The sequence below is a fragment of the Pseudopipra pipra genome, chromosome 3 (genome assembly GCF_036250125.1).
Source record: "Pseudopipra pipra isolate bDixPip1 chromosome 3, bDixPip1.hap1, whole genome shotgun sequence".
Taxonomy (NCBI): domain Eukaryota; kingdom Metazoa; phylum Chordata; class Aves; order Passeriformes; family Pipridae; genus Pseudopipra; species Pseudopipra pipra.
In genome coordinates this window covers 20,274,793-20,291,267 of record NC_087551.1, presented here as the reverse complement: position 1 = coordinate 20,291,267, position 16,475 = coordinate 20,274,793, and the positions used below count along the sequence as shown (strand labels likewise).

The window sequence follows — 16,475 nt, the reverse complement described above, 5'->3', positions numbered from 1 at the left end:
ATTTCCGGTCAATCACTCTAGAGTCAGTCTTATTCTGCAGACTTTTGGTTCGAAATTCATGTTCATTAGTGTAGAGATACATAGGTCAAGAAGGAGATGTTTCTCCTACAGTCAAGGACCTTCATTAATATTATTTCTAAATATTGCAATTCCCCTTCCTCATAGAGTTTAGAGATAGAAATTAATTCAACTCCTTCTTTGTTGCTTTATTTTTATTTTTTTTCAATCAAAGTGCCTGATAACTCTAGTAAGTTGTTAACAACTCCATAAAAAGAGAGGAGATGAAAACTCCAAATAGCCAGTGAACATCACACTAATTTGTAAGCAGCAAAGGCATGGTCAGGCCCAAAAATATTTGGTTCTCTTGTTACATTTTGGAATGTTTTCTTATTGTTTTTTCCCCAAATCTGATGAGAGCATTTTTGTTGTGCTCTGGTCCTCCTTCAATTTACCTTCTAAAGTCTCTGCAGAAGAACTGAAATTTTGCTGAATTTCATAGGTCTCTCAAAGATGGGTGCATTCCCATTCCTGACAAAAAGACCAGCCTTGAAAATTCCAGTCTATGTTTTTCACTGGCATTTATTTTAATAATTTCCATGATATAGAAGATATCTTTTTTCCTATTAATATGAATTGAAACAGCTGAATTATGTTGACTAAAGTTTTCTAAAGCCTTTCCTGAGCTCTTAACATATTAGAAGTGGCAATTTTTAATTGTTTGTAACTAAGTCAAATGTTACCATTTGATGAGTAACAATTTCAGTATTGGATGTAGTTTTAGAAGGATTAGTAACTGTAATACCAAGCAGTCATTGCTGATTCCCCTGCCATCTGCAAGAGAGCCTGGCTTGGAAGTTTTCTAGAAATTTTGGCCTAGATTTTAACTTAATGGTAACTGACTTATGTGCCATAAAAATTCATAAGATATGGAACACAGCGATTGAATCCTTTGTAAGTGAACTGTAATTATGTATATTTTGTATGTGGTGAAGAAACTAACCATGTAAATGATGACAGCTAATTATATACAGCTCTCCTGGGCATTAGTATCACTCTCTCTGACAGCATACTCCTCTTTAAGGGTTTTCCTTCTTTGTATATGGGCCACTATTTCTGCACATTCCTTAAGGGAATTATGCTGTTACCTTTGCACTGGTTAAATGAAAACTAAATGTTTTTATCACAGAAATCCTTAGTGTAATCTAACTAATTTCACCCTTATTGTGCTAATAAGCCAGATCCAGCTCTTCTTCTCACTGGTGTCAAGCCAAACTAATTCCACTGATTTCAATGAAGTTGCTATGGATTTACACACACAAAGCTGTCAGCAGATATTTGGCTGCTGGTTTTGCTCCCCTGGGAGAGCTGGAGATTACAGCCTGCAGAAGGAACAGTGAGTTATATAGTGTCAGACCAGGGCCTACCATGAAGGGAGCGGGGAGAATGCTACATGTGAGGAATTTGTGCTAAGTAAACCCTTTAAAATCTTCCCTGGAAGAATTCCCTCCAACTTCTTCCAACTTGAAGGAGGGAAGAAGTGTGCATGGAGAGAAGTGGAAAGGAGGGCAATTCAGGGATAAAGAAGGTCTCTTCACAAAAAATCTAACATGCAAGAGTTCTTGCAAATTGCTCACTATTTTGGAATCCATTGAAAAGGTGTCTGGAGACATGGTCTATGGGTGACCACAGCCATTCTGACACCCCTGCATGTTTGGAGCACTATTACTTTCCAAAGCTACTCTGACAGTCAGCTTTCTCTAGACTTTCTCTAGGTTGAAAGTATGCAGAAGAATCTATACTGTCAAGGATTACAGTAAAATGTGCACTACTTTTGTGTAGATTTGCTCTGAACATCAGAGATAAAGGCTGAGATTATACTCTCTCCCCTCTGCCCTCATCCTCTTGAATTTATGGAACTGGACTGAGAGCAGGAGATGAGGATGTGACCTACCTCATTACTTAATGGTTAAGAATTGCTCATGCTGATCCTAGTAGGTAGCTCCCTCTCACTGTCATTTTGTGATCCACAATGAAAAGATCTGCATTGAAGCACTTGCTGAACAGTCCTAACTGGAAATACATTGAGCATGCAGTGCATGGTGCAGTCCTTTACAAGACTCTGAATTTTCCCATGTTGCAAGAACACGTATCTGGTATAACTCGGACTAGTACCATGGGAGATAACAATTGAATGGACATGAATATGCATAAATACATGTGAATGCTGTCTCCTGGAGGCCATACAACTTCTGAGATCGCTTGTCAGAGACCCTACACTGCTAATAGATTTTTTGTATCTCAGTGTTTCTCCAGTTCCTCTCTTTGAGCCCCCGAGTGCTGTGGGGAACCCAGACACATTGTCTTATTCTTGCTAGAAATGCAAAAAAAAAAAATTTCCCTTTTAAAAAATCCCCATGGTAAAACTAAAGCAACAAGTTTGCATCTCTTCAACCATAAAATTGGTTCAGTATTTCTACTATCATAAAGGATCAATGCTTAAACTTCATTTTCTCCACTGTTGTTAAAGCCACTGCTACACTGCCCAGGCAACCTGTTCTCTTCTTACGTGCAAGACCAAATCCTGTCTCAAAATGTGATTTCATTCAAAACTGCCTCCTGACCCTATCACTTTCCATAAGGCAAGTGTAGGATGTGGTTCTTGCATTCGCTTTTGTTTCTACAGTCTTGATAATTTCAGACTTTTCATGTAAGTTGTAGCAAAACCTTTGAAAACACTGATCCAATTAAATCATTATTTGCCTCACAAACCACCGCTACTTCTCATGAACACATGTTCTTGCCTCGTACCCCCACCCCCATTTTTCATGGCAGATTATCTCATTAAGCAGTCATCAGTCCTATGAGTCCTAAGATGTTTGCCAAGGTCACACAGGTAGTTTTCAGCCGAGTCAGGAGTAGTTCCCATCTCCCAATTCCCAACCCTATGCTCAATTTCTTTGAAGTGATTTGTACACATATGAAAAAACTATGCATCTTGAAAAATGAATGCAACCAATTTTGTTCAATAGCAAGACATTTATTTTATATTTATGTATATGTCTTACTACTTACAGCCTCTAACTTCTTCATAGTTTTTTCAGCCTACACATGGATCAGCCTTTACCATAAAGATAAATGTTGCATCTTAATTTCAGAAGAAATATTAAAACTAGGAATACTCTTTCCTGTTATAATCTGAAACAGTGGTAAGGATTTATTTATATATTTATTATTAAATAAAACAATAATAATAATAATAATTTATAATTAAAATATTTATATTTTTTTAATAAATAGAGAGATTCAGCATTCTCAGTGGATGTAAATTAGCATTGTTGCTCTGGTACCAGTGGAGTTACACCAATTACATTGGCTTGGAGCTAACCCAGAATTTAAATGTGGCAGTGCCCATTGAAAAAATTAAAATTAGAAGATTATTGAACAGCATCAATTATTCTTAGATTCAGGATATAATGCATATTTAGGAAAGGTAAGAGAAAGTATTTAAAAATTAAAGGAAATCTGAGAATGGCAGAATCTGGAATTCTTGTGTGTAATAAAATATGAGGGAGTTGCAGGATTCCTACACTAAGTGCTTTGTTTTGTGTATAATGATATCTCAGATTAATTTTCTTTGATGTCTGCATCTTTTTTTGTTTCCCGTGAAAGAAGATTTGTTGGGTTGGTGGCATTCCCTGTAAACACAGGTGTCTTGGAAGAGCTGCAGGTGTTCACCCTCCTCAGCTTATTCTAGTCCCTATGGGTATGGGGGAGGGTGGGAGGGGAACTTGCCTCACCAGAAAAACATTTTCTGCATGACCTTGAAAATGTGTAAAGCTCTGAAGCATGTGATTATGCCTTGGCATGTGAGCAGTACTTGGCCAATATATGACCTAAATGTGGTTTTCAAGTGCAGATACTGGGCTTTTCCGTTTGTGTTTGTGTTTATTTGTTATGCTTTTTGCTTTGCTTGTGGAAAAGAAAGGGATTTGCACATGTATACATATTCACTGATATTTACCTTCCCTAATCAGGGAAGACTTCCCATACTAGCTCATCCCTTGGATACTACAGAATAATCTAATACAGACATAGAAGATGAAGCCTGGAAACTTGGCCCTTATTTTACTTTGGCACATCCTTGTTCTGTCTTGATGTCCCTATACAGACAGACAAGGAAGCTTTGCACAGAAAGAAAAAAAGCTCCCTTCCTCTTCTCCATCCGTCAAAACCCTTCAGCCAAGTAGAAACAGAATAGGCAGTTTTGCTACTAAAACACTTAATTGAGATGATTTCTTAGCTGAGAAGAAGGTGTGACAAAATTCAAGTGACACAGCAGAAGAAAAAATCCATCTGATTTTTCTAAAAATATCTCGCTTGCACATCCTTCTACCAGACACTGGGTCTTCCTCTGAGCGCTGTGTAATTCAGAGGGAGAGATAGGTGCTGGAAGCAGGTGAGGAGCAGGGTCACAGAGACCTGAGTCACTCCTGGGGTGTGGAGGCCCCAGAGAGCAATGCCCATTTGGGGCAGAGAGAGGAAGATTCCTTTCAGAGCGTTGCTAATGACCTGCAGAGGAGCTGCACAGCAGTCATTTCACAGATACGATGGCAGGTCACTGCGACAGATGTTCCCAACATATGTGGAGAATTAATTACCCACTAGTAAACAAAATCTGTGATGCGGAGAGTCATTTTGTCCAAATTTCTTTCGATTTTGCTGTTATTAGGAGCTTAATTTTTCTTGATCAGCCAGACCCTCTTGAATTAAAGTGTTCCTTAATGGGCTGTAGTGAACATTTTCTGAAGTGAAGTGAGGAGGAAAGTGGCAAGGAGTGGGTCAGGGGAGATGAGTTTAGTTGGAAGAGTTGATTGTGAAGCTGTACCATAGCGAGTGATTAGTCAATTATTTGATTAAAGGTTGGATGCCAGTCATATGTTTTTTTAGAAAAAAATCTAATTGTTAACTAGCATTCAACAGCATTTATGCTTAATTTTAGAACATCCAGTAGAATGTCTGGACCTTCTGGGGAAAGGATAATATTTTGAGAGAAAGAGCTTTTGACAAAAGATTTTATTTTCCTTTTCCGTCAATATTCTGAATGTGTTAATGTCTCAGGGCCATATTGTGTCATTGATTTTTAAGCAGAACTCCCCATTTAAATCAATGGCAAAATCTGCTTAAAAAAAAAAATCAATGGCGTGATACGGCTCCAGGACATTAGAATGAAATTCTTATATTCATGACCCAGATAACAAATCAGAAGGCCATAAAACCCCTGCTGTTTCTTAAAACTCATTCAGTGCATCAATACTTGTAAACTAAATAGTGCATGGAAATGAACATACTTTAATAGAAGGATATTGAAGATCAAAATATTTAGCTATTTTTGGTTGATTGTACTTTCATAAATTATCCCCAGTGTCTCAGTTCTTGACACATTGCTTAGGATTTGAGCTCACCTCTCTCTTTTGATCCACAAAAGGTAAATTGATATCACTATCCTACTGTTGTCTATTCTAAGACAATGCTTCTCCATTTTCCACAATTTGAAATTAATTTTTTCAGGTCTGTCAAATTTTATAGTACTGGTTTCCAAATGGACATGATGAAAGTGATCTCTCTGGCACACTGGAATTGGCATACTTTGTAAAATCTTAGGCTCAGAAACAAAATCTGTAGTTTAGTTATATTTTTTATTTTAATCTGCAACATAAGAGTTCAGCACACTACTGTGATTTGATGGGAAAAAAAAGCATAAGAACAGTGAAATCCCTTCATTTTGGCATTAAGAATTAATACATTTTTTATAGCATCACTTATTTCTCAATTTGGAAAACAAAAGTTTATGATGCCCATGAACTACTGCTGAATACCTCAAGATGCCCAAATTTCTCAGTCACACTGACAAACTTCTGGTGCAGAAAAAACGTGAGGTTCTAGCAAAGGAGGAAAGTCAAACTGCCAGAAATTTGACAGAATAGAATAAATGATCAAGTGATATTGAGGGGCACTAATATCGTTATCCAGAAGAGAGTAAGGGGTGACTGAAATGCAGTGATGTACCATCAAGTCTTGATTCTGCTATGAATTTCAGTTTTATTTGGTTAAGTAATTTAGCTTATTTTTGACTATTCTCTTCATAAATATTATTTTTCTCTACAAGTAACAGTTTTCTATCTCATTGCTATTTGCAAAGGACTTTGAGAAATTGCAGTAGAATTCCCTATAGAAATCTAAATTTTGTTTTTCAATTAATTCAACATGATTAAATCACATTCAGCTTATAAAGTACCATTTGTATACATGCACATTTCATCTGTGAATACACTTGCTTCTGAACCTTAACAGATATTAATGCTGTTGGAGAATTATTTTCCCAAATGTTGTCTTTGCTGCAGTGTTAGATGGAAGTTTAAGTCCTGTAAGGCCAGTAAACTACTCTGCACAAATACCTCCCCACACACATCTCTTAGGTACTAGGTGTCACGCAGAAAGGCACAGACTGAAGTGCTGCAGGCAAGTGTGGGTTGAGGCTCTATGCAGGGTGGAGATGAGAGCAGTTCAGCAGAGCTCCCCAGCATGCTGGACCAGTCAGTTCTCATGCTGGACCAGTCACTCCAAGTATCTCAAGTGCTGCTTCAAACCCTGGTTGTCATCAATTGAATTAGGGCATCCAGGATAGAGTAGGTCAATGAGACAACTAACAGAGTGCAGGGATTCGCTTAACAGTTTCAGAGATTAGTGTAGCAGTGAATTTCCCCTCTCTGCAGAGGGGATTCCAGCTGACTATTGCACGTGCACAGAGCATAGTTAAAATATACTTCAAATGTGTAAATCAGATAGTGTTCGTGTCAGAAACTAGTAGTAGAAGATTCATCAGCCACACTACCCCTCCAGTCTATGTAATATGGAAGTGCAAGTTTTACTTCAGATTGTTCTCATATTCTGATAGAGCGTACATGTAACAGCACATGAAACCTCTATGAAGTATTATAGGTTCAGAATAACCTGGCAGTGGGTTCTGTACTTCGCTTCCTCTTCTTGGATCAAAAGTCTTCACACTACATGCAGAAAACATATGCAGCAGCAGGCAGAGAAGTATAAGTCACAAAATGCTTACGTATGTCAGTGATGAAGACAGAAAACACCCTGCCTAAAAGAGGTCTACTTTTTATTTCATTTCTTACTCTACTTATTGATTTTCTGACTATTTTTTCTACAGAGCTGACCCATCACAGGAAGTGCAGAACTCTCTGAATCAAGGTACATGACATATAACTACGGTTGGTATTAGTTTTCTGAGGCCAGGACTCACATATTGACAGCTGACTTTTATCTAGGTAAAAGCTCTCTGTGTTACATGATTTCCTTTCTCCAATACACTTCCTTTTCCGAAGAGCTGAAGTCCATCTGCAGAGAACTGTGCTGAGAGTAACTGAGAAATCTATTTTCTGTTTGAAAGGGCACTTGTGTGTGTGCAAACCTACTGGTTGTAAACAAAAAAAGAAACCAACAGTGCTTACATTACTGATAGGAAATAATGGTTTATTAATTAAAGTGAGAGCACACGTGTATCTAAACAGTAAGTCTAAGCTTTCCATTTGTAATCACATGAATCCACAGGACTACTGGAGTGAGGAGGGTCTGTTCATCTGACTACAGATTATAGGTGTGATCTGCCCAATTTGATCTGAAAAATAAAGTGACCCTAAGAGAATTTTTAAGGTAGTTCACATTCTGTCACAGCTACAGCTTCACTTCTTTGGTACATATAAAATCTCATTATTAGTTGGACACTCTGCCTGCAAAACACTATTCACCCCTGAAAGCCTTCCCTTATGATAGAATATTCTTCTTTATGACTGTTTATTTTTTCGGTCTGTCTTCTGCCCTATTAGGAATACAGTAAATAAAGGTTCTGTAATTTATGGTCTTGTAAGCATATGAGTGATATTTAGTGTATAAAAATATTTCCAAAAAAGTGTCACATCAGTGAAATCTTGTTTCTGTTGATATTTGTATTTGAAATGGCACAGCCTAACCTAGCCATGATGACATTCAATATATAATTATAAAATAATTATTAATGCACGGATTTCAGAGTTATTATCTAGTATAAAAGTCGTAATATATTGGAATAAAGTTTGTAGACGATTAATTATCTTTGTCCAGAGTCTCTCTCCACTGTAGAATTTTATCATGACTCCATTATTCAAAATGCCAGCTAATAATATTAATATGCCTCGCCACATTAGTTCCTAATATTTGCTTACGGTCTGTGAATACAAAAAGAAATTAGATGTTAGATACAACAGCAAATCATCTCAAATGCTTTAAGCAGAGCGATGAGGACTTAGGGACCAAGTATATAAGTGAATATTCTTACACACATAGGTAGTTCCTCTGAATTTTCAGGAATGTCTGTGATAACAGATTCATAGTTCAACAGACAGCACTATGGACTTCATCTGCATTAATTTATTATTCCTAGCAACAAATGATTAAACCAATTTTCTGATTAATCAAAACTGTGCTATGTAACCATCCATGTGAGATCAGAATTTTTAATCACTCTGCACAGGCTGTAGCAATACGAAGAACAAGATTGAAAAATCTATTTTATAAGAAATATTTAGCAAATAATATCTAAATCTCATTCAGAGCTCACGTCACTGTGAAGTATCAGTTATTCCATAATTGCACACCTGAAGCTTTTTTGCTACTCTCTTTGAAGCCTTGTCCTAGCAAAATTACTACAAATCCTAATGAGTGCGGCTATTTCTGTGATGTCAAGAGCAGATAGACAGTCATCATCTTTTCATGACTGGAGCTATGAAAGGAGAAATTGGAGACAACAGAAAGGTCAAGAGTATCAGGCCAGATTTCAGAATTTACAGGTATGCTATGTACTGTTGAACCAGTCACTCTCTGATGTAGGTCAGTACTTCGTCTTCCTGGTCATTCACACTGCAAAAGTCACTTGCAGTTGCTCAAGATGCCATTAAAATGTGTTTCTGCATACACATCCTGTTCACGATATGAACATAGTGGGATACCACCTGAAGATGATGAGGCCCAAGGTGATATCTGTCACTCCCTGTGCTCTCATGTGTGGTTTCTCTGCCAAGAAATTCTCCCAGCAGCAGTGTGATTAAGCAGCAGCAGAGCTGGCACAAGCTGGCTTCATAAGAAATGGCAAATGAGTCAGCCCACATTTAAATCACAGAAGGCTCCTTATTTCCAGCTCCTGCGCGACTGACTGGCTTAGTGATTTCAGGGCTCCTACTATGGGTAGTCTTTGACAACAACTAGTTAGAAGCCTGTCATCAAGATCAGAAGGGAGAATATGTGGTTCTTGGTTCTCCTGCCTGTGACATATCTATTTGCAAAGCAACAGGGGCTCATTTGGAAGCACCACTAGTTACATTTGAGACAATAGTATCAAGACTCACATGGCATGTTTGGTAGGGCAGCAATCTGTCACCCAATAGACTGACATAGCCCCAGGTGTTTGCAGGAGTGCCTACCCTAAGGTTATGGGAGCCAAAAGCCAGGCCTGAATTTTGACCTCTGCTTCCTCTAAAGGAACAGAAAGTATAGAAAAGGGACTGTCTGGAATATCTAAATCCCTGTGCACACCTTGTGAGCATGACAGTGAAAGTGGTTGAATGACCAGCTGCTCGCTAAGACTTGATGCTACAAAGGTACTTTGAGACCGGGGGTAGCTGGTGCAAGACAAACCTGCTGTCTCAGATTAAAGTACTGGAAGGAGGACTATTTGAATTTGGAATGTTAGGAGAGGTGCGATGTTTAGGCAAACTTGGTGAGGAATGGTTGAGGAGTCAACTAAGTTGAGAGTAATAGATCTCAAGTATCCCTTAAAAAAGGGAAAATGTATTTTATTCCATCACTTGAAAAATGCACGAGTACTGCTACTGCAGGTGTTAATTCATTAGTTAGGTAATGTATAATTAATCTATATAAAAAACATGCAACTATATCTAAAGTGCGCTGAAATTAAACCACTGTTCCTGCAGAAAGGGATATTATGAAGTAGCATTACTGTGTTAATATTCTTTTATAAGTTTGAGCTGTTAAATCATAATCAAAATTCCAGCTCAAATTGCAGAATTACTGTAAGAAATCATTCTTAAGGAATCTCTTAAAAAAAATGCATAAAGAAGTCACAGGCAGAAGAGAGTCTATCTTTTCTGTATGGTACAAGATGACCCTTTATGGTACTTGACCAATGACATTGTCTAGTCTCATTTAAAAGTGTGCAATGAAAGGTTATTCAATAAAACACCATGTTTAGTTGCCTGAAAGCTTTGCTCCCAAACTTTACCTGCAAGTGTCTGTGTCTTTGGGCTTTTCTGCTGTGGAAGGAGACAAAATAGTTTTATAGGTAAAGCATTTGGTTCTTCCATTCTACTTTCAATTATTCTCAATTGAGATGCTGAAGCGTGTCTGAGAAGAGCAATGAAGCTGGTGAAGGATCTGGAGCACAAGTCTGATGAGGAGTGGCTGAGACAGCTGGGGTTATTCAGCCTGGGGAAAAGGAGGCTCAAGGGGCACCTTATCACTCTCTGTAACTATCTAAAAGGAAGTCGAAGGCAGGTGGATGTCAGTCTCTTCTCCCATGTAACAAGCAGTAGGATAAGAAGAAAAGGCCTCAAGTTGCACCAGGATAGGTTTAGATTGGATATTGGGAAAAATGTCTTCACCAAAAAGGATTGTCAGGCATTGGAACAGGCTGTCCAGGGAAGTGGTGGAGTCATCATCCCTAGAGGTATTTAAAAGACATGGAGATGGGGAACTTAGGGATATGATTTAGTGGTGGACCTGGCAGTGCTGGGTTAGTGCTTGGACTTGGTAATCTTAAAGGCCTTTTCTGATCTAACCAACACTATGAGTCTGTGATTCTAGCTAAGTCTGTTCTCTTAATGCTGGAAAAAATTTTGTTGTAAAACAAACGCATAAAAAACCTTTGTGTGTCAAACGTTAAAGGAATTAATCATAAATGCCTGTCTTTTCTGTTCATAATTAAAAAAAAAAGGCTTAGGTTACCTGAAAGGATGAAATCATTTACAGAACAAGTTACCTAATGGTACTACAATTTTCTAATTAGTCACAGGTTCAAATGATATCAGTATTGGTTTATGCTTCAGGGCATGAACAGCACTGAATTAACTGAATAAACTTATTATAAACTGGTAATTAATGATAATTATAAAATGGAAAGAAGAAGAGTGATATGATTGGCTAATAAGAGTGATGAGTGCTGAAATTAATACAACATAATTTCCTGCTCAGTACATGTTAGCCATGTAAGTAAATTAACATAAGCTATTTTAAAGCATTTTATAAGAAAACTTTATAACTGCAATGAGGCATTATGACATATTAGTTCATGCCTGGTTGCATCGATGGTAATCAGCTAGTATTAGTTTATGCCTAATGTGTTGGTTGAATATTGCCAATAAATCTAGATGTGAAAGAATTCACACAAAAATCATATTTAAGGTATAATATTCTTTTTTAAAAATCTGAAAAATTAAATTCTGCAATTACTGATAAATTTTCTGAGCTAGAAATCAGAGAGAAGAGGACAGCACCAAACTAATCAAAGTAATTAGCTATGTACCATGGCTCCACTAACCAAAGCTGGGAAAACACGGTGACATTCCTGCCAAATCCTTTCAGAAAAGTGACAATCTGGCAGAAGCAAGAAACTAGTGCAAAGTTTTGTATGCATTTGATTTTAGATTATATATCTCAAGTCATTCTTACAAAGCCGTGCACTTCAAGTACCAAGAGCAGGTATTTAATGAACTGTAAATGACTTATTTGCATACACTTTTCAGAAGTATAAAGATATCATTAACTTACTGCTGACCAGCCACCTGAAGTGAGTAGGAGAGAGATCTTGACTTGCTGGGTCAGTGGGCAGTACTCATAATCATGTTTTTTGCCTTAGTGCTTCATTGCAATATTACATTGACTATGGTGTCATGTTCCACTATAGTGCTTGAGTCATGTCTATTCTGCTATAGAACAAGAAGGACTATTTGGGTTGCTTCTGTGGATTACTCCCTTCTGTAGCGTTTTCATGGTCCAAGGAATCTCAGGTAGAGCAGAGCAATAATCAGAATATTTTCTGTTCTGAAAAACACGTCTTCTTGGTGCCAAAAACATTTTATCCATTTGTACCAATTTCTGATGATTGCTACTGCCAAAAAAATAAAGACAAATAGAAAGCCCTTTGTAAAAGGGATGGACAAAATAGTCCATTTCAATATTCTCTGGATCAGAAACAGATGTTTCAAAGTACATAATTTTATTTCACAGCTTTCTATATGAAACTGTTCATCTTTCAGTTTGAAGCAATGTTTCATTCAGGAACAAACTTGAAGTTTCTATGAAAAAAAAAGAAAGTAAAAAACCTCAGAAATGAAGCATTCTATTCATCACAAATTGATTTCCCACTTCTCAATTTACAATTATTATTTTTGAGAAAAATGTTTTGCAAACTACACAAATTGATTGTTTACACAGTTCTGACTCTCAGACCGAGAAATATAGAAAACAACAGCACTTTTAGTATACATCATGTTGCTCCTAAGGTGGCTTTATTATCTCTGCTACACTCATCAGAGGAGAGGCACAAACATTCAAAAAGTTGTGGTTTTTCACTCTTTAGCACCTTGACCTCCAAATCTCAATGGAGTTACTGGCATATCAGTATAAAAATGTAGGCAACTTGGCAAATGCCACATAGGAAACCTCAGGAAACCTCCTATGTTTTATCTCCTCTGAAAAACAAAGCTGGCATTCTTCCAGAAAAAGGTCTTTCTTTACAGCACCCTGATTCATCCCCGGAACAAGTTCCCTATGGAAGGAATCGGATGAAAACTTTACTGCACTAAACAATTAAATATTAGAAGACATAAATAAAAGACACTAAAGTTAGATTGCAAGAAATCTTATTTCTGCTGTTCTAAATTTGAGTTCTTTGATTCACCATCTTCATGCCGTGTCTCTGAATGGCTTGGTATTGCATTTCCTGTGTAAGGTATATATCAAAGGTCTGCTCTTTCTCTATTGAACTTTCAGGCAAGTCTTACACATTGGATCTGCAGATGTGTATGTAAATTCGAGGTAACTCTGCAACATTCTCCTTGTTTTACGGTGTTCAGTGCTCAGGTTTTCTGAGTGCATCCACTTGTGGATGTGCAGATCATGCATGAACCATTTTAGAGACTGAGAACCTGGCCTCTACTTCATGACTAATTAATCTCCCTGGGGGTTGTCACCGATGCACAAAATTGTGATTTCAAAGAATTTATTGCAAGTAAATGCATATGGAGACACTGAACCATCATGTTTTTAAAGACTTTTTGAAATCTTTTGCAGGAGGAAAGACACTTCGGGGTTGAGCAGTGAAAAAAGCAGCACTGAGAATATAGGTCAAGACATTAATATAAATTTGATCACTTCCTTTTTATTCACCAACATTCCTCACAATAAATCAGATCACCTCCTCACCCGTACACCCCCCGCACACTTCACCCTTCCTGTCCTGATTTCGGATCACCGAATGTAAATCTGTGACAAGGGTATCTATATATAATATTAATGGTGCTGAGGAGTGTTGGTGTGAAGCGTGAGTACTTGCCAAGTAAGGAGTGATCAGAGCAGAGCTGTTCATCCTCTGCAGCATGCTCTACATCATCTGCAGGACAAATGTAACATCATTAGGCAAAAAAAGGCAGCCATTCTACAAGGAAATGGCTAAGTTGGAGGTACCAATCAATCTCACCAAGCGAGGTTCCCTGTGATACTGTCAGAAGCAACAGACAAAACAGATTGCAGTGTAGATCACAGGGTGGTCAAAAAAAAAAAAAAAAGAAAAAGAAAAAGCCAGGAAAATGCCCCCCTAAAAACAAAACAAAACCAAAATTCCCCTTCTCCTCTACCCCTTTCCCTATTCCTTCCACCACTTCCTAAGATTAACTCTCGTAACCAGTTGTCCCTGAACTGAACCAATTTGCCAGGCAATCCAGACTTGGCTGCTTTAAGCTGAAAAGCACAGGACTAAGCATTGATGTTTAGCTGTTAATTTAATAAGGCATAAGGTAGCTGCTGAAGGCAGGCTCTATCAGTATTGCAATGGGTTGTATTAAAGTCAATAGACATGAATTGTGAGCTTAAAAGAGTCATTACCAGGCTCCTGTAAAGAAGTTACAATAAATAAATAAAAAGTAAGCTAAAGCAGTTCCAGTTATCATCATTATTTAAACTCAAATTGCAATTAAATCATTTTCTCAGATACTTACAAGACATATTGACTCTTTATCTTGATAAATGTCTGCTTTCAAGTTACAGTTTTCTCCATATCTAGGGCCTGTACACGCACATGCTGAAGTCAATGGGAGTATTTGTGCTGCCTGCAATGGACAGCGAATGAGACCAAGCATGAGACCAAAGCAAGGCAATAGCAGTCTTTTTGTATGATACACATTCAGCTTGCTTTGCTGGTGAAGGGTAAATTCAACTGTGCAGATTGTATAATGAAATGTTTCCCCAAGTCCTCTGTATCGCCTAAAAAGATATTTATTAGTAAACAACGAAGGAGATAGAGGGCATTAATTTGTTTCTCCATGGATAGCTAATTTAAAAAATAAAAGGACTTGTAATAATATTCGCAGCATAGAAGTTCCGCTGTTTAACCACAGTTGATGTTTCTTTTAGCAGGAATTTATTTTTAGAATCAGCAAGGGTTAAATCTACCATTCGCTGTTTCTGTTCTTGTATCAAGGTCAGAATGAGCAGGTAGCCCAGTTCACAGTTTGCAGGACTAATAAATCTTTCCAAAGGTCAGCATCTGCAGTCATTATCAACTAATCAGTTTTAATTTGGTTTTTAATATATAAACACTTGGGATCATGTAGAAAACATCATGCATGTTGTTTAAATCTGATAATTTTTTTAAAAAACATCACTTGTTTTAGTCAGTTCATTAATATTTTAAATAAAGGAAATCAATAGGTGTATTAAAGCTGCTTACCTTCAAGTCTTCCTTTTTTTCACAAAATATTAAAGATAACAATAAATAGGTACACTTTTTTTTCAGTGAGGCTTTTATTAGAGCTGCTACCTCTCTTATGAGACTAATCAGATCAACTGTGGTGTAAAGCAGTATACATTGATTCACTTGAGAACTGACTTGATCCAACTGACTTTCAACTTTTGCAAACACACTGTTTACTGTTTAGGCTATTTAAATCTAGAGGGGTAAGATCAGCAATGTGAAATGTCATTGCACATTTCCAAACAAAGAGTTTGAAAACCTTTTGAGAAACGGATTTTTAAAGCACAGCTCTTGAGGAGTTCCAATTTAACTTATTTAGTGGTGTTAATTATTTCCATTATTGGTCATGCTTTCTCACCAGAACTAACCTTTAAGAATTCAGCATAATGTCACTCTGTGACTCTTAAGAGCCAACAGGATTACGAGTGTTAAATTGAAAAAGGATCTCAGTCTGGTATGCTGCTTCATTGCCACGTTATGCACCTAAATTTCAGATTAAGATTTTAAAAAATATCTGCCTAGATGCTAAGATCCTAGAGGTTCTTAGATTTGATGATCCTCATTAAATGTTAAGCTATCTTTCCACTTACAGTAGTTGTGCCTGTACTCACACACCCCTTAAAGTCCTAGGACTAAATGAGAGTGGGTGGTGCAGGTGATCTCAGCTGCTAAAGAGGGAGATTTGTTGCTATAGCTGAGGCAGATCCTGCACTCACTGGCACCTACTTTAGTTAATGCTATTTTGTGCTCTTTGTTTCCACATTCACTGATGTCACTTGTCTGAGATCTGTTTTCTTACACCTGCCTTACCTTTCACGGACACTTGCTCCCTGTGTGGGCTGTGTGAGGTCACGGTGCCCTCTCCCTGGAGGAAAAGTTGGGGTTACTGGGCAGCACAGCTTTTCTGTCTTCTGAAGTTGCAGTCTGATTTGTGAATGGGCACACAGACCAGAAAATTACTTTCATCAGCACTGACGTCTTGCAGAGTCCTAATACTATGTAAATATTGTAAAATTCAATTGTTATCATCAAAAATATTCAATATTAATCTACTTCTTACATTTTCCAGAATGGAATAATACTATTAAAGGAACTCAAGCATCTTTGTTTCTTTTCCAAATTAACTTTTAAAGCAAACAATACATTTTTAAAATATAACATATCTATATTATACCCAAATATTTTAAAGAGGGTTTTTTTAGCCCTATGTTGATATTAGACTTTATTGTAATATAAAAAACAATGGATGATCTACCTACATAATAATTTCTAACTTTTCTAGCCTCTTTTCAGATGAAAATACTTCAAATAAGTGTTGTCATTGCAACATTTTGCAGTGGGTTACACTCTATTGCAGGAACAACATCTGGGTGTAGCACCT

At 37.3% G+C, this 16,475-nt stretch overlaps 1 long non-coding RNA gene across 1 annotated transcript; it reads right to left on the bottom strand.

Moving 5' to 3' along the window:
* Positions 1 to 13,544: 13,544 nt before the first annotated feature.
* Positions 13,545 to 16,081, bottom strand: LOC135412489 (uncharacterized). Its single transcript, XR_010429681.1, has 3 exons — positions 15,905 to 16,081; positions 14,340 to 14,450; positions 13,545 to 13,735 (listed from the first exon to the last, which is right to left on the bottom strand). It is a non-coding gene; the product is annotated as an uncharacterized LOC135412489 (long non-coding RNA).
* Between the last annotated feature and the right edge of the window lie 394 nt (positions 16,082 to 16,475).